General features: G+C 46.2%; 1 long non-coding RNA gene across 1 annotated transcript; it reads right to left on the reverse strand.

The window, feature by feature from the left end:
* Window positions 1–5,229: 5,229 nt before the first annotated feature.
* Window positions 5,230–23,216, reverse strand: LOC309537377. The gene is made up of 3 exons (XR_014221844.1): window positions 22,242–23,216; window positions 6,023–6,134; window positions 5,230–5,273 (listed from the first exon to the last, which is right to left on the reverse strand). It is a non-coding gene; the product is annotated as an uncharacterized lncRNA (long non-coding RNA).
* Window positions 23,217–26,284: the final 3,068 nt, after the last annotated feature.

Raw genomic sequence — 26,284 nt, forward strand, 5'->3', positions numbered from 1 at the left:
AAAACACAGCTATCGATGTACATGCGTATTGGCGAAGCCATGTGCACTAATGGGCAGAAGAGTATTTAAACTTGTTTGCGCATGACATCTCCCTCTCTCTCTTCTCTCTCTCTCTCTCTCTCACACACACACAGACACCATCTTCCATTTTCTGTTCCACATCAGAGAAAAGCACCAAACAGCGCTGCTGACCCCATCTGCCTGCTTGAAGAAACGAGCGACTCGGAAGGCGGCAGATTGGACAGGGACAATCTGTCCCATCCGCGAGAGGTTTACCTTCACGTCACAGACACATGCGCTCACCATAACATCAACAACACTGCGGGAAAGTCACGTTACAGCACAACGTGGAGCGGGAGGGGGGAAGGGAGTAAGTGGGTCATGTATCGCCCTCACTTACGTCGATCCCTAATGCTGTAATTAATGGAGCTTCTGCGGGAGATGTTTACTATTTAGAATGCTAACTCTCATCAGAGCCAGCAGATCTCTAGGTGTATGCAGATAATTTTAGATGCGTGTGTATATATGTTTGTATCTCAATACAGACATAAATATTTCCAGGTAGTCACTTAGCTTCTATTTTTGCTACTTATGTTTGCTCCACTTATTATCAATTATTGTTATTATTATTCATTGAGCTTATTAGTTGCCTTTTTAAAAAACCAATGAGACTTACAACAACAAATAAATAATACACATCAATACCAGCATAAAACAAACTATAGTAAACTCTAAAGCATATTCATATTTTTAAAAGGCAGGATTAAAACGCCACATCCATGGAATGAGGCGCTTATCGGGAGGTTTGCAAGCTGTCCTTAAGCACAAGGAGATTTTCTGCAAAAATGGGCCTTCTTTCCCTCATACCTTCCCTCTCCTTTTAGTGTCCTCATCTCCTGGCGGTGGGCTGGTGGAAACCGCAAGACACTGCAATCAATGCAGCAGAGGGAATGTTGAAATCCACCCTGGAATTCGTTCAGCATAAAATCATTCTGACCAGCGCCAAATCCCTGTCCTACTCTCGGCGCTGTTCTTGCGGGGGGCCAAAGTCCTTCTGATCCAGGCACAGCCCATAGTCAGTGTGAGGTCAGTAGAGGCCTCCAGCACACCAGATCCAGGTCTTCTCAGAGTCAGGCCGCTTGAGAATTCAGCCATAATTTAGTGGCAAACTCCATCTAAGGCAAAATACCAGCCCAAGACCCAAAAATCATGGGCGCATGCGCAGACACCGAAAATCGTGGGCAGGTGGGTGCGATCTGGCCCAAGGAGGGATCTCCACAAGACTGATCCGGACCAGGCAAGATAAACCTTGCTGACCCCTAGCTTAGTGCTTCAGAAAATGTGTTATTTGGTAAGTTCACCTTTAAATGGGAACTGAACTGAGGTTTCCCCCCCACCCAGCAGGCAGCATCCGAACCAAAGTCAGCCACCCCTGGGCACAGGATTGCCCCATGGCTCCCACTAATTTCCAAGGGTTTCATAAATTTGCTCCTTGGCAGAACTGTGCTGTCAGTTACATGGACTTAGGCTGAGTTATAGCACTACACTGAAACTCCTTCCCATTATAAAGCTGCATGGTTAAAATGTGTGCCCTCAAGCATTTTTTTTGCAGTCCCATTCACAGGGCATAATGGTTTCTTCAAACTATCTTTACAAAACAAACAACCCAGGGTTGGATGGGGGAGAGGGAAGGGGATTTGGGAAAGGGTTATATTCAGACAGGTATCGGTACAACACTGAAACATCTAACCCTATCCCTGGACATTCTTGTAGAAGCAGGCTAGTCCTGAACATGATATCTGCACTTAACCTTTGCAGGCTGCCAGGTCATTTCGATGGGGCGGTGGGGGACATTATGGTGAAGATACTGGCTGACCTTCTGAAAGCATTCCTTGGCATGCAGAACTAATGCGTTTTCCCTGTTTCAAAGAAGACTTGATGGCTCAATAAGGGGAGATAATGGATATACATACATTGATCAGGAATGGGGTGGAGGTGGGGAGCAACATTAGAGGAGGAAAAATGATGAGCAGGGTGAAGGAAGAGGGCAGCAACACTGCATGTAGACGCCAGGACTCTCCCTCAAGCGTTGCCATGTGCACTCAGATATGTGCTTTATCCCCCAGAGAGGTGCTAGCAAGCACGATCAGGAGGAGCAAATTAACAAAACCCTTGGAAATTAGTGGGAACCGTGCTTTGGGTTTAGTATTGGGCTTTGGGGAGAATTGGGATTATTGTGCCTATAACAGCTGTGTGACAGGCAGAAATTCAACCAGTTAAGTCTTTTTTCTAGTATGGAAACACAATTATCAGGGAAAGCTTCACCTGTTCACATTCTGCCTGTCAGACTTTTTATTATTTTATTATATGTGTGGCCACTGGTTTATTTTTGGACACTCTACTCCAACTGCAAAAAGGGACAAATATTTGCATATGACACAAAGAATATGCAAACGTGTGTCTTGTTTTGCCTGTGAGTTAGAGGGTCCAGAAAATCCTGTAGCCAATCCCCAATACCAGGGGTGGGCTGCTTTAAGGCTGGCAGGATCTACTACTTTTTCTCTTAGATCCATCAGGTTCACCAGCTACAGCCAGGTATAAGATCAGGCACAGGCAAACTCTGGCGCTCCAGATGTTTGGGACTACAACTCCCATCATCCCTAGCTAACAGGACCAGTGGTCAGGGATAATGGGAATTATAGTCCCAAACATCTGGAAGGCTGGAGTTTGCCTATGCCTGTATAAGACAGTGGATCAGGCAGGCAAGCATATGCTAAAAATGAAGGGAGCACATGCTCAATCTGGACACTTATTATCAGACCCAGAACTGATCTTACAAGCCCTTCCACACAAAAATCCACTCCTGGTTTCCCCCCAAGTGTTCTTTTCATCTGTCTAACTTGTGAGGGGGTGCACAGTGGTACCTCGGGTTAAGTACTTAATTCGTTCCAGAGGTCCCTTCTTAACCTGAAACTGTTCTTAACCTGAAGCACCAGTTTAGCTAATGGGGCCTCCTGCTGCTGCCGTGCCACCAGAGAACGATTTCTGTTCTCATCCCGAAGCAAAGTTCTTAACCTGAGGTACCATTTCTGGGTTAGCGGAGTCTGTAACCTGAAGCGTATGTAACCTGAGGTACCACTGTAATTTTAGTTGTTGCTGTTAGACCACTGGGAGTCGGAAATCCTTGCTGCTCTACTACAAAGCATCCAGCACTCTACCAGGAGAGCTCAATCCACCTTCTGCCAGCCCTTCATTGACACGCACTGTCCTCTAGCACCAGCCTCAGAGCATCACTTGCAGCACAGACCCAGCACAGTTGGCGGGAGCAGGCAACTCGGAGAATTGGTAAAGACACATAAACTAGATCTATTGCTCAAATCCGGGCCGAGGTCAGCCGTGGCCAAAAGTAATTACTATCTGCGGGCCTAGCCAAAATGAATTGCAAATCACTTCTAAGAAGAGGATTTGCTTACATCTCTCGCACAGTGATCCTTTGCAATGTAGCAAGAAGGGAAGCTTGTGCTCAGGATGGATGAGGAAGGTTATTAATGGACCTCAGTTTGGAAAAAAAAAGTATTATGGCAAGGCAGGGTGGGGCATTTGGAAAGCACTGAGATACACCCCTTGATTAGAGTCACCGATTAGGGTTTGCTTACAGGTTGGGTTTCAAAGAAGCAAATGAGTCATTAAAGTGGTAATAGCTTCTTCACAACATTCCTCGGGGGTTTTGGAGAGATGTTGCAAGAAACTTTGTCTTTGGCAAGCTTGGGGTGGCAGCCTGGGCCACTTGCAGCAGGCAAGACCTTTATTAGGACCAACCAAAAGGTCACAAATTAGCAAATACGCTTTCAAGTTCTTCAGAAATCTTCATCAGGCAGGACGTTAAAAAACAGGAGTGGAATATAAGGCAGAGAGAGAAAGCTGGCGTTAAAACCATAAAGCCTGCAGTTGTAGTAACTGTGCAGTGCAAACACCGGTCCTGAAAGACCTTACTCTGGCTCATAGAACGTTTCCAAGCACAATTCAAAGTGCTGGTGCGGACCTTTAAAGCCTTAAATGGCCTCGGCCCAGTATACCTGAAGGAGCATCTCCACCCCTATCGTTCAGCCCGGACACTGAGGTCCAGCTCTGAGGGCCTTCGGGCAGTTCCCTCACTGCGAGAAGTGAGGTTGCAGGGAACCAAGCAGAGGGCCTTCTCAGTAGTGGCACCCGCCCTGTGGAATGCCCTCCCATCAGATGTCAAGGAAATAAGCAACTATCTTACTTTTAGAAGACATCTGAAGGCAGCCCTGTTTAGGGAAGTTTTTAATGTTTAATGCTATATCATGTTTTTAATATTTGGTTGGGAGCCGCCCAGAGTGCCTGGGGAAACCCAGGCAGATGGGCGGGGTATAAATAATAAATTATTATTATTATTATCATCATCATCATTCTTACTACCTACTCAAAAGTAAGCACCACCAAGTGGACCATCAAGGCCAATGATGTGTTCCTATGCATGTTCACTCAGGAGTCATCAGTGGAGCTTCCTGGCTAGCAAGCAAGTTTAGGATTGAAGCCTTAATGGGACTGGCCTCTCAGGTGCTAAATTGGAACAAAGAATGGATGATCTCTATTAAATGGGGCAGGTGGCGGGTGCCTGTTTTCAAAAGAAACATTTCCTCCTGGGTGCCAAAGAATAGGAAGCTCCTATTTTAGAATGATGCTTACCATTATTAAATGATATATATGTGCATCACTTAAGAAATAAAAAAAAGCATAGCTGGCCCAGGACTTTTAAGCAGGAATGCCTCCTCCCAACCCCCCAAAAGAACCTCAGGTGCATAATACTCATGACTAGCTAAGTTGTTTTAGCAGCCGAGGCTGAAAAATCCTACAAGGGCATTGCCCCGTCCCTGGCAATAAAATACAATCACCATCACAATACAGCAAGCAGTTTAATGCCCTTATGAGACTCCCAAAATCATCTGCCTCAGGTGGCTGCAGAGGTGGATCTAGAGAGCGGGGCAGGGGCGCCCAGCCGAAGAGGGAGCCTTCTCAAAGCCCAGTAAGCAGAATGGAGGCATGACAGCTCTAACAGGGTCCTAGAGTCCTCCTTCCTCCTTCCCAAAGCCAGGCAAGCACTTATCAGGCTTTGGGGAGGAGGCAGGGGGTCTCTAAGACCCTGTCACTGCCTTCACACCTTCTTCCCCAAGTCCAGCACTTTGTTTACCTGGCTTTGGGAAGGCTGGGGGGGGTGTCAAGGTCCACTCCTGGTGGCTGCTTCACTATACCTAATAGTAGGAGCGGGAAAGCACATTTCATCTATTTAGAACTATTACCGGTATTTCTCTTATATGCAAGTTTATACAGATTTAATCTACAGTCGTACCTTGGAAGTCGAACAGAGTCCATTTGACTTCCAAAACGTTTGGAAACCAAAGCATGTCTTCTGATTGGCTGCAGGAAACTCCTGCAGCCAATCAGAAACCATGGAAGCCCCGTCAGACGATCAGCTTCCAAAAATAGTTTGTGAACCAGAACACTCACTTCTGGGTTTCGATTGTTGGGGAGCTGATTTGTTCGGGAGCCAAGGCGTTTGAGATCCAAGGTACAACTGTACTGGCTAACAACCAGTAAGGTTAATCTTTTAATATTTCTTTAAATTTCGGCCCAAACTTCAAATAAGGCCAAGGTAGTGACGTCACCCAATTAAGTACCAAGTTCAGAGTACAGGGGTACCTTGGTTCCTGAACAAATTGGCTCCTGAACGCCGCAAACCCAAAAGCAAGTGTTCCGGTTTGCGAACATTTTTTGGAAGCGAATGTCTGCTCCAGCTGTCGGCATTGTTTCCAATCAACCAATCAGAAGCCGCAAACTTGGTTTTCTAACGTTTTGAAAGTCGAACTGACTTCCAGAAAAGATTGAGTTCAAGAACCAAGGTACCATTGGAGTCACAAATGATTAATTTTATTGCTCCCACAACAAACTTCCACCCAGTGACGCTGTCACCTTTTACATGCCTTTTTGTTTTCAACCTTACCTTGTTTGTTTCATCCCTTCTGCATATACACCTGTCAAATTCATAATTCTTCACAACGCAACAGGTAAATTAGGCTTCGCCAAGAGACTCGTGTCACAAGAAACCAGTTTGCCTGAGGCAGAAAGGAAAGAGAGAAAATGCCATTACCATCTTAGAAGTCTGAAGCAACGAAGGTATTTCCATCATGCTGGATCCACAAATCAAACACGATCTGAGGCAGTAAGGCTTCTGAAAAGCAGTTGCTGGAACCTGCAGGAAGGGGAGAGCGCTCTTGTCCCCGGGTCCTGCTTCTGAGTTTCCCATAGGCATCTGTCTACTGTACAGCAATTATGCCTTTCTGAATCTGCCTTAGCTCAGGAACTAACCAACACCCAAAAAAAGGAGTACTTTAATGGTATCTATAAGGATGTGACAGAGCATTACCTGCCCGAAAATTAAAGTGAAGAAGAGGCTATTCAAGCTCAAAAGAACAGGTTTTTAATATAGCTTGGGCAGTTTGTTTTAAATATGGAAACCGAGTGCATTCTGTCTTTATGTAATTTCCGTACACGCCATCCTAGATATTGGCTGTCATTTAAAAGTGTAATAAACACAAACAAACTATGTGTTCCATTCCCCCCCTCCAAAAAAATCCAACTGAACATTATCACTTACCAACCACATATTCCACCCCTTCAGCTCCACATTTTGTGTACAACTGTCATATCCCATTTGCTGCGGCTGTTTTCAGTAGCGGGCAGAATGGTGGGGCTGCATCGCTCACCTGACCTCCCTGCAGCTACGTTGCTGCTGCATCCTGGGAGGGGGAAAGGGGAGAGAGGCGAGGTCAGCATGGTGCAAACACAGCAGCAGGACAACCAGACTGGCTCCGCTGGTGTGTTTGCACAGTGACAACTTGGCCACCACCTCACCTATCCCCGTCCTGGTATGAAGCAGCGACACAGCAGGAGGGAGGTCAGATGAGCAGCTTCATCATGCCCTCCTTTCCAAATCTGAAGGTGCATTTAGCCAGTTTGAGAGCCCGAATACATCCTGGAGACAGAGGCAAGCAGGCACCCCCCCACACACACACACACACAAGAACACAGTCTGTCCATTACCTGACCATTAAGGGTTCCCTCATCGAGAGGCGAGAGCCAAAAGAAAAACCATTCAGAAAGGAGAGACCTTGCAGCCCTGGACAGAGCGTTGCTGAGCTCCGAGAAGCTGCTTGAACCTCTGGCAAACACAGTAACAGTTCCTTTGGAAAATAATTAGGCCAACTGCCACCCACACACCCACACCCTCTGGCTGGGAAGCTTGCATCGTCCCCCTTTCCAAGTAAGCAGTGCTGGAAGTCAATTCTGGAAGTTGGGTAAACTCTGAACAGCAGACAATGGCAAACAAGGCCTGGGAGCCCGTCTGACAAGTTCCAGATTATGTAAAACACCCGAAAAAATCCATTGTGAACAAGGAAACGGCAGTCTGTTTCTGCCTTCAGCCAGCTGGCAAAAGCGGGGCCAAGGCCGCTTGCCAACTGCGAGAGAAAGTAATTTAAGCCCAGAGCGTTGCATCACCACATCAGCTCGTGATGCAAGGTGCCAGCGAGCAAAGCAGCAGTAGCACTCTGAGACAGCAATCCAAAAACATACTTCCTTTATATGGTATTTCTTCCTTTCCCTAATCAGACGTTGCAACAGGCTCTCCTGCAACACAGCTGCAGTTTAAGGAGTGTGGATGCCGCAAGGCAACAAGCCTTTCTGGAAAGCAACGTCTGCAGGCAAGGAAGGATAGTGGGCAGCCCAAAGGTTCTGAGAATGGCAGCAGGACCTGTTACCAGCAATGTTAGCCATGCGGCTACATGTATAGGAGCCAGAACCTGGCTCAAATTGTTTGAGCCTACGTAGTTTGTTTTCACTAACCACCGTTGCTTGAGCTTGGACAGCAAAGAGCACTGTGGGAAGTCCTAAAAGGAGAACAGGATGTTTTGACCTCCCGATGCATGTGAAGGAAGCAGAAGGACTCGTTCCCCTAATGCTAAACTGTGGCTTAGCATTGTTTCTGAGCAGAGACCAAGTGTTTTTGCTATTTTTAATTCATGCACGTTCATCCATGCAAAAACAAAAAACACCCCAATACTTTGGTTTAGCCCAACAGGAACAGTCACTCAGTGGAGAGCTAGAAAGAGGAAAGCTCAAAAGAAATTGTTCCCTTTTAACTATGCCTAAATTTTATTCAACTTAAATCCCGCAGGACCCACAAAGGCAGCCTTATGTCATTAGTAAAGTCTCACCAATTTTACTAGAACTTACACTAACACACAGTAATTTAGCCATACTGTGCTTACCGTAATTAACTTAAGTTAACTTGCTCCACCTTTGCTTTGCAAAATCATCAGAGTGAATCACTTTCAGGTTTCCCCACACGAAGAACTGAACCAGTTCCAGAGATGTGCCAAACCGATTACCAAACTGCTTGTGGTTTGAACTGAAACAGCTTCAGCTCCACCCCAGCCTAAAATGTTAATTATGTGCAAAGTAACCAACTGGATTTTGCACATTTGTGTACATGTGATAGATCTTTGATATCATAGCTGGCTGCTTTCTTCTATAGTTCTTACTAAATTCATTTTAAAAAGGGATCAATCGTGCTGAAGGCATAACAATAAACTTGAGCAGGTGGTAATTATTCTTCTGGTCCTACATGCAGTCCAGATCCACAAGCAAGGAAGGGCGATCACATGATTTCATTCGGAGGCTCTCCAATATGCATGTGAATAAGCTACTAAGAACAAATAGAATCAGAGACTTGTATAGTTGGAAGATACCCTGAGAGTCATCTAGTTCAACCCCCTGCAATACAGGAATCTCAACACATGGTCTCCCATCCAATTTAAACCAGACCGGACTCTGCTTAGCTTTGCAAATGTGCTAGCAATTTTTATTGCTGCACTGGAGGTCTAGATTTAAAGGGGCACATACCACCTCCTCCTCTCCTTTGCCACAGGTATGGGAAACCATTGGGCCTCCAGATGTTGCTGTCCTACTATTTCCATCATCCTCACTTAGTTGGTCTTTAAGGTGCTACTGGAAGGAATTTTTTTATTTTGACCTCAGTCATTGGTCATGCTTGCAAGGGCTGATGGGAGCTGTAGTTCAGCAACATATCGAAGGCAAAAGATTCCCCCCTCCTAGCCTAAGCTTCAGATCCAGAGTTTGATTTGGCTAAGGGAAAGAAACAGGTTCATGTCCATTAACCCCCAGCAGGGCTAACAGCAATACCACAGGTGGTGGGGTTCAGTTGGGAAAGTGACATGGAGCAGGGTGTAGCCAAGGTGGTGTAGTGGTTAAGAGCAGTGGACTCGTAATCTGGTGAACCGGGTTCGCTTCCCCGCTCCTCCACATGCAGCTGCTAGGTGACCTTGGGCCAGTCACACTTCTCTGAAGTCTCTCAGCCCCACTCACCTCACAGAGTGTTTGTTGTGGGGGAGGAAGGGAAAGGAGATTGTTAGCCGCTTTGAGACTCCTTCGGGTAGTGATAAAGCGGGATATCAACTCCAAACTCTTCTTCTCTTCTTCAGGGTGGACATTGTGTCCTATTCTGCAAGAGGACAGCCATATCTTTGAAAGGCTGCCTGGTCTAAGTCTGGTTGAGAGACAAATCCAGTGTTCGAAACTCCCATTGTTCTAGGCACATTTGCAACAGGGAATTTCATTAGCGCAAGCAGTTTCTGAGCTCTGGGCACAGTACTGCACCTAAGATTTCAGATTAAAACTGCAGAGTGGAAGGAAAGGACCTTTTTCTGCCTCCCCATTTCCAGCTACTCTCTGAAGGCTGGAGAAGAGACCTTCTTAAGAATATTAGCAGGGTGGGCAGGAGAAGGACTAGACCATGTGAAAAATGAACATAATATTTGAGCTGCAGTTCATTAATTTCAAGCTTTGTATTCTTGTTATATATATATATATATATAAAAGTGTGCCCAGACATTCCAGTATTGCACCATGACCTAGGCTTAAGGTGCCATTTAGCTCCTAGCTTTCATATCTCCGTTTCTAACACTGGATAAATTATCCTTTTTTTTCCTTTTTCCTTTTTTAATTTGAGTTCGGGATTTTTACATACTGGATAAATCATCCTAAGAAGGAGGAGCATGAGAGGACCTTGACATTGCCCACCCACAGTAAGAACATGGATAGCAGACTGAGATGCCAGACAGGTCATACTCTATCCTATTTCCATTTAATTATAGTATTAATTAATAAATTTGCATCTATCCATAAAAATCAGGTCATGCAAATCCCTATTTTTTGCCCTCTTTGGGACTGAGCGTCTCCATCCCAATCGTTCAGCCCAGACACTGAGATCCAGCACCGAGGGCCTTCTGGCGGTTCCCTCATTGCGAGAAGTAAGGTTACAGGGAACCTGGAAGAGGGCCTTCTTGGTAGTGGCGCCTGCCCTGTGGAACGCCCTCCCAGCAGATGTCAAAGCAATAAACAACTATTTTACTTTTAAAAGTCATCTGAAGGCAGCCCTCTTTAGGGAAGTTTTTAATGTTTGAAGCTGTACTGTTTTTAATATTCAGTTGGAAGCCGCCCAGAGTGGCTGGGGAAACCCAGCCAGATGGGCGGGGTATAAATAATAAATTATTATTATAATAATTATTATAATTATTATTATTATTACTGATGCAGCTTGAGCTCACCAGTGGCAAAGGGTTTCACCCCTTCGCCTCAACCACCCTCCCAGAAAATTCAAACGCCAGTCATCACGCCCCTCCCGCCACTTCAGTTCTTGAGGGAAAATAATGCTAAAGGCTGTGAAGAGATCTGGGTCTCATTCCTAATTACATTAGGATGAATGGTTCAAACAAGAGTAGCACACCCTACCCAATAATGTCTGGTGGGGCAAAGAAGCAAACCTGCCAGATCTCCATACTGAGCAGGTAATTGCCTTAAATCCTTTTTCTTTCTTTCTTTTTGGCTGACTCACTACAGGTGCTGAGCAAGGGGTAGGAACACACCTGCTGTCACTTCAGCTTGGAGCAAGCCATTTCTCAGAGCCAAGCAAGAACCCTCCTCCTGGTCGGAGGCAAGCTGCTCCTTCGACACGGTTAATTCCTAGCCTGAGGCAAGCGAGCGATTTTGGGGCAAGGACTTGCAAGCTGGCTTTGAGCCAAGTTCCACATTAAGCTTCATGCACAGCGATATCCGTGTCACTGTTTTGTCTTTAATTACATGTATGTGGGGGTTGCTGATTTTAATCCAGGTCACCATGGTGTGGGGAGGGGAGGTTTATCCCTCCCCCCCCCAGTCATGTAGTTGGAAGGCTTGAAGGAGGAGAAGGTCCCCCACATTAGGGAGGAATTTTCATCCTAATGGCAGATAGGTGTGGTGCCAGTGCCAAATTTTCGTATAAAAGCTATAGCTTAGGGCCCCACGCTCTTGGGGTTCCCCCCAAAAAGTCACTATTAATATACAGGTAGGTAGCTGTGTTAAAGGGACACGGGTGGCGCTGTGGGTTAAACCACAGAGCCTAGGACTTGCCAATCAGAAGGTCGGCGGTTCAAATCCCCGCGACGGGGTGAGCGCCCGTTGCTCGGTCCCTGCTCCTGCCAACCTAGCAGTTCGAAAGCACATCAAAGTGCAAGTAGATAAATAGGTACCGCTCCAGTGGGAAGGTTAACAGCATTTCCATGCGCTGCTCTGGTTCGCCAGAAGCGGTTTAGTCATGCTGGCCACATGACCTGGAAGCTGTACGCCGGCTCCCTTGGCCAATAAAGCGAGATGAGCGCCGCAACCCCAGAGTCGGCCAAGACTGGACCTAATGGTCAGGGGTCCCTTTACCTTTAGGTAGCCGTGTTGGTCTGCCATAGTCGAAACAAAATAATAATAAAATTAAAAAGCACACGAAAGCTCATACCAATAACAAACTTAGTTGGTCTCTAAGGTGCTACTGGAAAGAATTTTTTAATTTTGTTTCAACTATTATTATACTTCTTAATTGTATTTCAGTTCAACAATCACTTTGATAAAATACATATTTTGTTATGTGCAAATGGCTTTAGATACCTATTAGGTCCATAAATTACCATGTAGCATATATTTAACACAAAAAACAGTGACAATTTGTTGTTGACAAAGGACAGCTGGCTATATAAAGGGCCGCATTACCTTCAGTAGCTTGGGGCCTCACCAAACCTAAATCCAGCCCTGTGGGGTGGGATAACTGGAACGTGTCATTGAACTACAACACCGTCTTTTGGTTGTCTATATGGAGAGGACAATATCAATAGCAGGTCCAATGGTGAAGAAGGCGACTTCTGCACAAGATATAGAAGGAAATGAGGATCAGATGGGGCTCGTCAGCTTGAGAAGGAAGCCGATCTAGGCTCCACTGCCTTGCGGGGCATCTCTGGGAGAAGAAAAGGCTAAGGAGGCAACTCTACACAAGTCTGGAGTGGAGTACCTAAGATAGTTGGATGGCATCTTGCACACCTCCTTCCGGCAACTCCTGCAGCCCAGCTGTTGCCAGATGTATTTCTCTGCTTACCTTTGGACCACATCAACAAGGCCAAGAAGGGGGTCTTGTTGTCTTGGCAGCCCAGGACCTCCAAACACACTGCCCAGGCTTGCGCCCCAGGGAAGTCACTTCAGTGCTGCCAATGCAGCGGTTTGACTTCACCCGCAGAGGTGCAGTCCATTGTCTCTCAATACAGTTGGACGCCAGCGGTGATGGTCCACATCACCAAGGTCTTTGGGGGAGTCCCTGCTAGGGAGCTGAGGAACAGAAGGGAGTATCCTGATCAATGACATGGCAGTAGCTGCCTGGGGGACCAGACAGAAGGATTCCACCCCAGAACATTTTGTTGTGGGTCCCGCCAATTAAAAATGCTCAATGCAATTATCTATTTACTTATTAAACTTATACCCTGCCTCTCCTCCCATAGGAGCCACAAACACAAATGTGATCAAGCGATACAGTCAAAAATAAAATAAAATATTTAAAACATTTTCATTAGTCCACTGGCAGAGATCAGAAACTACATAGCAATGACAATCCATTTCTTTTTTGGGCCATTTCCCTTCCATCGATTAGGACTGCATTCAAGAAAATAGCTTCCACTGCCCTCCACCACCACCCCTTGTGCTTTGGCAGCTGGCCACGCTACATTTCCCGACACAATTGCTGCGTCTGGCTGGGCTCTTGCCAGAGTGGCTTGGTGCGGCATGTCACACCAGTGGCGCTACCAGAGGTGCAGATGAAGAATCGCTTTCTGAGCCAAGCCAGAGGAGGCTTCGGGAATCTTCTAGAAAAGCTGCATTCTTTTCAAGCTTCTGTTTGCTCATCTTCTGGTTAGAACAGACTCAAGAGAGCGTCTTTCATTTCCGCCTTGGAAGCTTTATTTGTTTCAAGCCCCAGATGTCAATTAAACATTACAGATGTTATTATTCAGACCTTCTAAATCATCCTACCTGAAAATGTAAAGTGGGCAGCCATGTGCGCTTATTTCATCGATCTAGGGAAGAGCAGGGGCCAAGAGGGCCTATATGCCACAAATCAGAGAGTCCCTGGCTCAAACCTCACCTCTGCTTGAACTCTCTAGGGACCTGGTGGTGAAGCCATTCCCTCAAATAAAAAAACCCCTATGATTAATTGACTTAACATGCCATTCATCAACTGAAAGCCATTGCTTTCAATGCTCAGACATGCTCTGTTCAGGGCAAGTATAATTTCCAGCGGAGCAGCCTCTGTTAGTATTTTTCAGCAAGAACAACAAGGAGTCTTGCGGCACCCTCAAATCTAACAAATTCATTCATTCATTTCTGTGTAATTATAAGCTGCCTTGCAGGGCAAAGCCCTCTTGAGGCAGCTTACGGATGATTAGTTTCACAAGAATGTAAGTAGTACATTTCTGGACGAGGCTAGTGGCTCGATTAGCCCAGCATCCCCTTCTCACAGGGGCCACTGGATCCTTCAGTCACAGCAGGGTCTGAACACACAGGCAACCTCCCCACTTGCAAGTCTCAGCAACTGGTATTCAGAGACATGGGGGAGCGGGTGGCGCTGTGATCTAAACCACTGAGCCTCTTGGGCAGGCTTCCTCAACCTCGGCCCTCCAGATGTTTTTGGCCTACAATTCCCATGATCCCTAGCTTGCAGGACCAGTGGTCAGGGATGATGGGAATTGTAGTCTCAAAACATCTGGAGGGCAGAGGTTGAGGAAGCCTGCTCTTGGGCTTGCCAATCGGAAGGTCGGTGGCTCAAATCCCCATGACAGGGTGAGCTGCTGTTGCTCTGTCCCAGCTCCTGCCAACCTAGCAGTTTGAAAGCACACCAGTGCAAGTAGATAAATAGGTATCGCTGCAGCGGGAAGGTAAACGGCGTTTCCATGCGCTCTGACACTCATCACAGTGTCCCGTTGTGCCAGAAGCGGTTTAGTCATGCTGGCCACATGACCCAGAAAGCTGTCTGTGGACAAACGCCGGCTCCCTTGGCCTGAAAGTGAGAAGAGCGGTGCAACCCCATAGTCGCCTTTGACTGAACTTAATCGTCCAGGGGTCCTTTACCTTTTTTACCTATTCAGAGACATACTTCCTCTAACAGTGGACTGATCCAGCAAGACTCCCAATCAGCCCCAACCTGCATAGCCCACGGTCAGGGATGATGGGAGTTTTACTCCAGAAATAATCTAGGGGGCCACAAGTTCCCCATCCCTGCCTTTGGCTTGTTTCCTATAAGTTTCTTCAGTGGCGTAGCATGGGGGGTGCAGGGGGGGCCGGCCGCACCGGGCGCAACATCTGGGGGTTAGGGTTAGGGGGCGCAAATTACTTGCCCCGGGTGCTGACAACCCACGCTACGCCACTGAGTTTCTTCATCTAAACTCTGGAGCATTTTGCACAGAAACTAGGCAGCGGCTTCCTGCTGACAAGCAAGCCATGCCTCACCCACCATCATAAGGAAGGTTTGCCTTTTAGTTTGCACAGGAAACATTGGTGATGATTAACGTGTTGAAAGCCCAAGCCTACATGAGATGGGAGGTTCAAAGTAGGTACATCACCACAGGAAGCAAGTTGCCATTTTGAGGCCGTATTCTTCAATACGACTCAGTTCCTGAAACTGGTACAGATAAAATATAACTGATAGAATTCTACAAGATTTAGCATAACTGTGTGAAAACAGTAAATATCCAAGAATCCCCAGGCATGCATCTCCAGATGGTGGAGACGTCGGGCACCATCCTGGCAACCGGGCATCTTCATTTGGCCGCAAGTGGCCAATAGCCAGGTGCAAAATGCACCGGGCGAATTTCAAACCCTGCCTCAGACAGACCCCTGACAGACCCCAATGAGGAATCTCATGGCATTACAGTGGTACCTCGAGTTAAGAACTGAATTCATTCTGGAGGTCCGTTCTTAACCTGAAACTGTTCTTAACCTGAAGCACCACTTTAGCTAATGGGGCCTCCTGCTGCCACCGCGCGATTTCTCTTCTCATCCAGAAGCAAAGTTCTTAACCTGAGGTACTATTTCTGGGTTAGCGGAGTCTGTTATCTGAAGCGTCTGTAACCTGAAGCGTATGTAACCCGAGGTACCATTGTAGCAGAATTTTCTGAAGTCTTCAAGGACAGCACCACATACAACGCACTGCAGTAGTCTATCCTTGCAAAATCCCATCTTCTTCTTCAAGAAAACACTAGCCTTGTGCACTCTAGCACTTACCATCATACACAAATTTAATAAATAATAATAAAAAATAGCTTTCTCAGAAGCATTTAAGCAGATGCTAGGTATCGATCCAACAAGGATGGCACAACTACACTGGCTGGGGCTGTAGGTTGGCAAAGGCTCTGTATGGATACATCACCAATATCTGCCAAAAGAGGATACACTTAATGTATCTGGTGCTGTGGGATCAAGTTCATGGAAGCTTCCACCACCGTAAATACCTTTAAGATTCCATATATATGTGTCTGTAAAATTATATTCCCAACTGTCCCAGGCCATTGCTTTTCTCAGTATACTCACTCTTGTGGCACGAGTATTCAGTGCCGCCTTGGGCAATTTTAGACTCTGGACTAAACTGGTCTCACACACCACCCCTCTGGAATTAAGTGGCCCTTCACAGAGGCCCTTTTTGGAAAGAAATGTCTGCTACTTCGCTTCTTCTGAAACATGGCAAGCCAGCCCTAACAAACCTGGGGGGTTGCAACATGCAGCGAGACCACACAGGCCCTCCCCCCAATCCAGTGGCAGAAGCAACACCCAGAAGGAGCCCCAGTATTAGGACAGCAGATGCCCTTTCTAAGCACCAGAACCATTGGCAGGCGCCCAGTCATGCTGACCCCCAGCCCCAGCCTTTGCCACTACATGGTGAGTAGTTTTCCAGAATGCAATAGCATCCCTATTCCATTGCAAGGAAAGGAAGGTTTGTGGGCCATCCCCGGAATATTGAATTACTCACAACTTTTACAGTTAAAATCAAGAGCTTGCAATCGCAGGCAACCTGATCCTGGGTGTCTGGGAAAGGAACGGCTGGCTCCAGAGCACCAGAATAATCTAGTTTATCTCCCTATTCCTTCCTGCCACCCTTTGCTTCTGTTTGGGTCTACGCTGGCATTTGGCTCCCTATGCATGGGGGCCTCGCCATTTGATACCAGGGCTGGAAATGTGCCACCTAGGAAACCCTAGCTAGAAATAAGCAAAAGGGGATCTGCTTGCTGCAAATTCTATACAGTATACTGCTGCTGTTCGCTGACCAAGTGGAGTGGGGGGTATAAATTAATGAGCTGGCTAAAGCCTTTTGTAACTGTGGTTTTTCAAGCCATATTTGCCAGCCTTCTTGGAGCAGTGAAAGGAATGGACCAGTGGTCCGTCGACTCCAGCACCCTGTTCCCACAGCCGTCACCCAGCTGCCTGTGGGAAACCTGCCCGTAGGACCCTGAGTGAAACAGCACTCTCCCCAGTTGTGATTCTCAGCAGCTGGCAAATGCAGCCATTGTGTTGGTTCAGACAACAGGCACTACATGGCAAGGGGGACCAATGATGTACGACACTCTGTTCCCGAAGAACAAATCAGAATTGGAGGATAAGTTGGGAGGCAGGACCTGGAAGAATCACCAACAAGACCTGGGTTCTGCAGCAAGTGGGTATTCAGAGGCATACTGCCTTCCAATGCTGGAGGTGATTTCTGGAGGTTTAAGTTAACAGGCACCACAGGCCCATTCGCTTTCATTCTATGGCTCAGACACGGGTCAAATAGGTGCATGGGAAGAAGAGAAAGGCAGGCCAGGGGAATGAAGAACAGGTCCACCTGCATATGAATAAGCAGCATTTTTAATGAATGCATTAAAAAAAACCCAAAAGCACACATACACATAGAGCCACATTTAGAAGAAGAAGATGATAAGAGTTTGGATTTGATATCCCGCCTTTCACTCCCTTTAAGGAGTCTCAAAGCGGCTAACATTCTCCTTTTCCTTCCTCCTCCACAACAAACACTCTGTGAGGTGAGTGGGGCTGAGAGACTTCAGAGAAGTGTGACTGGCCCAAGGTCACCCAGCAGCTGCATGTGGAGGAGCAGAGACGCGAACCCGGTTCCCCAGATTACGAGACTACCGCTCTCAACCACTACACCACACTGGCTCTGCCCAGCCAAGTTTCAGGTTTTAGAAGCAGCAGAAAGCAAAGGAAAGAATGTGATCAGCACAAAAAAAAGCAGGTGGGGAAGAAGGTGTTGCAAACTGTTCATCTGTTTTCACATTCAGCAGCGCCTAGGGTGGACACCTATGCCTCACCGAAAAAGAGAAAACCTGTGACCAAAAGCAGGCCCAAAGTTGGCACAACATTTGCACGCGCCAATTTACAAGTATCTAGATGCAAATTTCAGAAATAATTGCTGTGAGTTAAAATAGAACATATTGAGTCAGATCATTCGATGGTCCCTTTAGATCAGTGTTGTCAACACTGACTGGTAGCAGCTCCCCGGGGTTTCAGATGGGAGGGCATTCCCAAGTCCTACCTGGAGATGCTCAGGATGGAACAGGTGTGTCATTGCGAGTGTATTCTGCAACATGTTACTGACCAAAACAACAGTGCATTAGCAGTGGATTTCTTCCGCAATGCTTCCCCAAAGCTACCACGTCACTGCTGTCTGGAGTGGCTCTAAAGCAGCAAAAGGGGGATGGGGGGCATTCCTGGAACACTTGTGGTATGAAAAGTATGGGATTTCAGCAGGAAATTACAGGATATGAAGCTATCCCAAAAATTTTGCAGGTTTGAAAGCGGGAACATGTACGGCTCCCCAAAAAGCATCACGACCACAATGTAAAACTAGCAAAACAGTGGTATAAAAGCATTTTTTAAAAAAATAAATAAAAACAAGCTCTAAGGAAAGGCAGGGCAAAAAGGTACAGCTTTGAATTGTATGTATTTTCTTGAGACACTCAACTCTTTTGTCTTAGAGGAAGCAGGGGATGGAGGTTGGAAGGGATGTGCAGGATAATTACACAAACAGTAATGCTTGTTACCTCAAGCTGGGTATTCCAAATGAAGGTTCTTTGGGCTTGATTGTTAAATTAAAATTCCCAGGGCACATGCCAAATAAATCCACCTCACAGGTCTGGGAAAGTTAGGCAGGCTCGTTCCTAGAGCCTACAGAACACCAAGTGTAGCAACACAGAGATAACAACCAGAGTATGTGACGGAGCAGCAATTTGTGGTGGTGTTCCTTGCATCTCCTCCACATCAGGAACAGTTCCAAGCCAAGACAATCTGCTGCCTGAAAGGGAGCCTAAAAGCCTTCTCACCTGCGCTAGGACTGGCAACATTCAAAAAACGTTTCGCTGCCTCATTAAAAGGCAAAACTACCAAATTTGCATTCTGAAACAAAATGCAAATCAAAACACAGCCGCCCTTCAAAATTCATACCTCTCCGAATTTGCAGGGCAGTTCCCCAGCCAAGCTATATGTTAAAAAAATGTGTATGCCAAGGTAAAGTGTGCATTGTGAAGCATGCAAAACCTCACGGTTGGATTACTGCATTGTGCTCTGTGTGGGGCTACCCTTGAGGCTGGTTCACATAATAATATTAATAATTATTATTATAATTGGGCGGCTTCCAACAAAATATTAAAATACAATAATGCATCAAACATTAAAAGCTTCCCTAAACAGGCTACAGCTAGTACAGAACATGGTGTGGCTAGGTCAGAGGCAAATTATTGCCAGCATGCAACCTTGCATGTGGAATTTGCACTGGCTTTAAACTGGGCCAAGTTCATGGTGGCGCTGGTACCAACATACAAGGCTCTATACAGCTCAGGACGAGGTTACTAGAGAGACTGCCTTATCCCTTATACAACCAGTATATCTCAGCAGTCTACAGGAATGTTTCTCCTGGCCAGCTCCATAGTAACTCTATGGTTGCCCCTGTTCTGTGGAATAGCATTCCTGTCAACATATGACAGGCTTTTTTTTTTACTATCTGCACTTTCCAGAAACAACTGAATACACTTTTGTTCCTACAGGCTTTCCCAGCTGGATAAATGGGTCTTTGCCCAGAGGGTATATTTTGCATTGTTTTAGTTTTGTTTTTAAATGTAGCAGCTCCCCCCCCCGCCCAGTTTTCATTGCACATAGCCTTGAGACAGCTGTGTAGAAATACGTTGTTGTTGTTGATGATGATGATGATGATAATTTTAAAAATGTGAGGTTGCTTCAAGGAGAAGGAAACCTTTAGCAGACTACGGGTTCTACAATAGGATGAGCAAGGAGAGAAGGGAAGAATTTGTCAGGCTGTAAGAAGGGTAAAGCCACTGAAGGCATGGAGAAGTCTGTGCAAGAACCAGGAGGGGACAGGAAAGCAGCGAAGGGATTTCAAGAGGGGTGTGTCAGCAATGGCTTTGGTGAAACAAGCTCTCTTCTCCAGCCCATCATTGAGGCTGTTGGGACAGGCCTTGCCTTCCCAGACTAGTGGAGGCAGGTCCATCAGGGCAAATGGGGCCCTGCCCCGGTCTACCTTCAGCCACCCGCCACCTGCCTGTCTTCTTGCTTACAGCAGTCTAGGGGGCTCTGCATTGTCCTTGTAGAAAGAATTCAGGGGCCCAAACCAGAATTAGTTAGCTCCACCTGTCTTTGGCCTCTACCTACTGTTTCACTGCATTTGCACTAAAAAGCTAATGAATTTTCATGAGGATGGTTTTTTATATATTAAAAAAAAATCACAAAGTGATGTGGAAATGTGAAGAACTCAACTCTCCCTCTTTCTATAAGAAACTGAAAGAAACCAAAATTGACAGATTCACCCACCCTTACTCCCAGGTAACCAGGCTTAGGACTGTAGCCTGATGCAGCCTTCCTGCTGCCCAGTCAATTTTTGAAGTAAGGCGGGGGAGCCAGGCTCCCTCCCGCCAGTCTCTGGATGAAGAAAGTTGGTAGAGAGAAATTTTGTCCCTCTCCCAAACCACTAGAACTCATGCACACCCAGTGAAGCTGGATGCTGGAAGATTCACAACAGATAAAAAGGACGCACTTCTTCACACGCACAGCTAAACTACAGAACTCACTGCTACAGGAGGCAGGAATGACCACCAACCTGGATGGCTTTAAAAGAAGATGGGACGGATTCATGGAGGAGAGGGCTATTGATGGCTACTAGCCATGGGGGCTACGCTCTGCCTCTACAGCTGGGAGGCAGCGATACTTTCCAATGCCAGCTGATGGAAGCCACAGAAGAGGAGAGTGTTCTTCTGGTCAGTTCCTGCTTGTGGGTTTCCCAAAGGCATCCACGTTGCCCACTGTGACAGACGGGTGCTGGACTAGATGGGTCATTGGCCTGACCTTCCTAGGCTCTTACCCACAAATCTCATGCCTTCCAACTTCTTCCCCCACTGTTCCAAATGACATTAACCTTGGGTTTGCAGCGGCAGCACTGCACGTGATCAGGAAAGCTAGTCAAAACTAACCCGTGTGCTGCTCAAGGCAAGCAAAACTTTCTCCCTGTTTTGTCTGCTGGCGCTTTGCCCTCCGCCCTGGTTATATGGGGCTCTGTTGGCTCTGGCGTGTGCAAGCCACAGCAGGGATGTTCTCCAGCAAGTGGAGGGAGACAGAGAGAGAGAGAGAGAGAGAGAGAGAGACGAGATTCCGCAGTGCTTCCCTGGCACAGCCTTCTTTCTATGCCCGGAATCTGCTGATCTTTCACTCCCAAGCCAGGAAAATCGTCCAGCAAAGCACCTGCCCCTCAGCTGCCGGCACTGCAGTCTTACAAGGCTTCTCCCTATCCCCAAAACACACACGCACACAAAAAGGCAAAGGCACAACAGCTCAACCTTTAAAATTATATTTTAGAGCACGGGGAGGGGCAGGGCTTGCTAGATCGGCGACGCACATTGCAGAGATGGCTTTCTGGACACAAACAGGTGTGTGCGTCCCCCACTCCTCCCCGCCCGCAAAAGTTTGGGAAAGCAGGAAGTCTCTCCTTTAGATGACTTGGCATGTGCAGAGAATTGGAGGCGGCGGGGCAAGGCGGAGAAGGAAGGAGCCGGCGGGAGAGCCGCTATTATCGCCGAGAAGTTTTCTCCAGCGGCGTGGTCGCCTCGGCGTCTCCGTTTGCTGAGTAATGGCAACACGGAAACGTCACCGCAACGCCGCCGAGATGTGCAAAGTCATTCCAGGCGTCGGGAGAATCTCGACAGCTTTGGAAAAAGGAGAGCGGCCAGATCTGGACTGATGAGATTCTACTTCTGTGCCGCTTTTCATCCGAAGGAATCCCAAAGCGGAATAATTAATAATAATAATAATAGGCAGCAACCCAGAGGAGGGGGCCGCGTTTTCACCCCTTCCACCCTCTCCCCTCCCCACCCCACCCCATAACACACCTCACCCCCTAAATCTGCAATCCTCTTCAAGCAAAAGAGAAAAAGTAGCGGTGGCAAGAATGGGAGAGCGCTGGCCCAGTTAGATCACAGAATCCACCAACTCTCCAAAGTGGTCGTTTCATCTGCAGAGAGAGAGAGAGAGAGAGAGAGAGAGAGTCTGTCCCTTTCCTCTTTCTTCTGGCTTGCAAGTTGTAATCCACTGGCTTCTTCGAGCCTTCTTCCTCTTCCTCCGCTCCACCCCAAAGACCTGGATACCCCAAAAACGAATCTCCTTCGTTTTAGCAATGGCTTTCTGCCCCTGTCCCAGCCCCATCAGCGCTCTCTCTCTCTCTCCCAACCGCCCTTCCTCGGATCTGGCCTTACCTGAGCCGGTCACTTTTGCAAAGCAGGCCCGGAGCAGCCCAGCGAGTCAGGGGCGAGTTAAAGGAGACTCCTCGCCCTTTAAGAAGCAGCCGCTCTGCCTCCGCCAGCCGCTCTCGGGAGCCCTTTCCACCTGCACCGCTGGGGACCTGCCTCTTCTGACGTCACTCCAGCGATGGGCCACGCCCTCCGTCCACCGTTCGCTGTTGGTCACTGGCTGGCTGTCCCGCCGATCATTTCCCTCCGGGGCGCAGCGTTCCCGGACCTTGGCAGCTCCAATGGATGGAGGCGGCGGCGGCTGGCAGGTGAAGCCGCGTGACGCCTGAAGCAAAGAGGACCGAGAGACAGCGTCTCACCCCCCCCCCTAAAAAAATAGGATTAGTGCATGCAAAAAGTGCCAAGCCGGGAACAGCCAGTTCGTTTCCAGCTGCTACAGCTGAATTTGAGGAAAACCTTTGCGGCATTCTGATTGGCTGGAATGGCCGTGATGTCACAGAAAGTTTTTGCTCGGGCACTGACATGACCTCAGGAAGCCAGCCCAGAAGCATTTGCAATTTCTAATAGAATTCCGCTACTAAAATAAGCTCCATCACTGAAATTCAAACTCTCATCTATGGATTACATCTGCTTTTTTAAAAGAAAGAAATAAAGAGAAAGTCTCAAGCCATCCACTGAAATATATAAAGTTTCTAAGTTAAACTTTCCTCCCCCACAAATGGGATTCCTGTATCACAAGACTCATTTGCCAGAGATACACATATTTTGGGGGGCTTATGATGGTGATTTTAACAATGCAATCCTATGCATCTGTACTCTGAAATAAGTCTCACGGAGTTCAATAGGATTTACTCCTGCGAAGGTACATACAAGATTGTAGCCTTAAAAGCTCCTTCCTTCAGAATCGCCAGAGTTTTCTGTATAGTACAATAGCTGGTTGAGAGAAAGCTTCCTGGGAACAAATAAAGAGGGGAGAGTCTTTGTAGTAGACTGACCTTATTTGTGATTTGATAGCTTTCTTTTATAAAGAAATTGAAAAGCAAATAAGGAAATGCCTTTGTGAAGCAATTCAGGCCATTAAAATCCTGATATTAACTCTTCTGTTTAGGGAAGCTTTTAATACTGGATGAATCATTGTATTTTAATATTCTGCTGGGGAAACCCAGCCAGATGGGTGGGATATAAATAATAAATTTATTATTATTATTATTATTATTATTATTATTATTATTATTATTATGCTGTTCAATGTGTTCTCAGCAAAAAATTATTTTCAAAATTTAAGTAGATGTTATTTATCTGTTTAGTTTACTTGAACTTGTTGAAGCCAACTTGTAGCCCCGAGAGGCTAAATGGCTTGCAAAAGACTCCCACAATCAAAATAATGTTCAGGTCGGGCATCATGAACAGAAATAAAATTGTGACCCCATGATGCCAGGATTATCCATTTCCTGTCCCTTGGGCGTAGCCAGGATTTATGGTTGGGGGGCGGCAGGCTTCATGTTAGAGTGGGCAGAACTTCACTTAGTTAAGTAGTTTTATTAATTTACTTGATTTAGGGGGGCAGCTGCCCCCCTTGACTACACCCATGTCCTGTCCACATCCATGGTGTTCTTTGATATTGCCCTTCAACCTCTGAACCAGCCAGATTTTGCTCAGTCCACAAGGGAAGCTAGCCTTTCCTATGCCGTGTAGATCAATACCGTTCCCAGGTAGGGGCTTTCCCTCCCTGGTGGATGACATCTGGCAGTTTCCTTCTCTTTCCCTGCCTCCTGATGAGTAGTAGTATGAGCTTCTATGTAAACTGCTTAGATGTTTTTTGATTAGGCAGTCTATAGGTAAAGGTAAAGGTACCCCTGCCCGAACGGGCCAGTCTTGACAGACTGTGGGGTTTGTGCGCCCATCTCACATTTATTGGCCGGGGGCCAGCGCTGTCCGGGGACACTTCCGGGTCACGTGGCCAGCGTGACATCGCTGCTCTGGCGAGCCAGAGCCGCACACGGAACGCCGTTTACCTTCCCGCTGGTAAGCGGTACCTATTTATCTACTTGCACCCGGGGGTGCTTTCGAACTGCTAGGTGGGCAGGCGCTGGGACCGAACAGCGGGAGCGCACCCCGCCGCGGGGATTCGAACCGCCGACCTTTCGATCGGCAAGCCCTAGGCGTTGAGGCTTTAGCCCACAGCGCCACCCGCGTCCCAGGATAGGCAGTCTATAAGTCTTGTTAAAAAAAATTATAGGTATAGGGAGTTTCTGCCACCACTGCTTTTTTATTTGACATTACTTTGATTTTTCTTACTGTGCTTTTTATTATTGAATGTTAAATTGTGTGTATTTGTGTATGTGTGTGCGTGTGTGAACACAGGTAAGTGCATACGACCTGCCTTATATCTGGTATTGCTTGGGATTGCTAAGAAACAAACAAACAAACAAACAAAAATCAGTGTGGTTTTGAAGCCAGTGCTTAAAATCAGTGCGGTTTTTAAAGGTTCAGGTCACCGAATTGTTAGAACCCAATGCTAAGATACTATCAAGAATGTATAATCTGCTGTTGAAATGGAATACTGAGGAAGAAACGGTAAAATCTGCAATGATAAAATGGGCACAAGATATAGGATATAATATTATGTTTGCTGACTGGGAGAAGTTGTGGACCACCGGGATTAAATTTACGGCATATAATGCCCTAAGAGAGAATATTATGAAAATGATGTACAGGTGGTACATGACTCCAGTCAAGCTTGCAAAAATATATCATTTGCCCGATAACAAATGTTGGAAATGTAAAGAAATTGAAGGTACATTTTTTCACCTTTGGTGGACGTGCCCAAGGATTAAGGCTTTCTGGGAAATGATATATAATGAACTGAAAAAGGTATTTAAATATACTTTCCCGAAGAAACCAGAGGCCTTTCTCCTGGGCATAGTTGGCCAATCGGTGTTAAAGAAGGATAGAACTTTTTTTATGTACGCTACAGCAGCAGCAAGAATTCTCATCACAAAGCATTGGAAGACACAAGACCTACCCACCTTGGAAGAATGGCAGATGCAACTAATAGACTATATGGAGATGGCAGAAATGACTGGCAGAATCCAAGACCAGGGAGAAGAGTTGGTGGAAGAAGATTGGAGGAAATTTAAAACTTATTTACAGAAATATTGTAAAATTTTTGAATGCTGATGACATTGAAATGAATTGAAGGGGTTCTAGCAACAAGGTAAAATGTAAGATGGGATTGATAATAGATAAACTAATAGGACATGAATTTGCTGAACCAATTTTTAAAAGGGATACAAAAAAGGGAGACGTGAGGAAGTCAGGAAAATAAGTTAACTAAAGATGAGAAATCAAGAAGAGGGAGTTTTGTTTTCTTTTATATGTGTTTCTTCTTCTTTTTTGTGTTTAATGTTTGTATTTTTGTATTTTGTAATTTTGTATTTTTCTGTTTTTGTATTTTTCTGAACTTTTCTATTGATAAAACCTAATAAAATATTAATAAAAAAAATAAAGGTTCAGGTCACAATCTTGATTCAAAATGGCATCCAGATGTATCCAAGCAGAGACAAGCAAAACCCTGCCTCTTGATTTCAGGATATATCAAGAACTCTGGCCAAAAGTTTCAATATAGGGAATAATTCCTACTCAAGAGTTGAAATGAAAAATGTGTATATTCTGCTAAGAATAACAGTTTGAAGCTAGTGGTAAGTTTAAACACAACGTGTAAGTACAATAGTTTTAAATTAATGGTAAGTTTGGATACAACGTTTAAGTACAGAAATAATGTAGTTTCAAATATACAGTGATATAGTACAAAGGTACATGAAATACCAGTGCACAACAATTGTTTTATACAAGATTTATACTATAAATCTGTTGGAACGCACAGAGAAACGCAAGAAAACTTGGATGCAATTATCTAAGACGCATGTCGAAAAAGAAACATAAAAGAATTAAATGATACAGACTTCCAACAGATTTATAGTCGTCAAAAAAACCGAGCTGAAGAAGGCGTGTCTCCGAAACAGGGCCCTGTCCTGGTTACTACTACT

The sequence above is a fragment of the Podarcis vaucheri genome, assembly GCF_965113315.1.
Source record: "Podarcis vaucheri genome assembly, chromosome: 7".
NCBI classification, from domain to species: Eukaryota; Metazoa; Chordata; class Lepidosauria; order Squamata; family Lacertidae; genus Podarcis; species Podarcis vaucheri.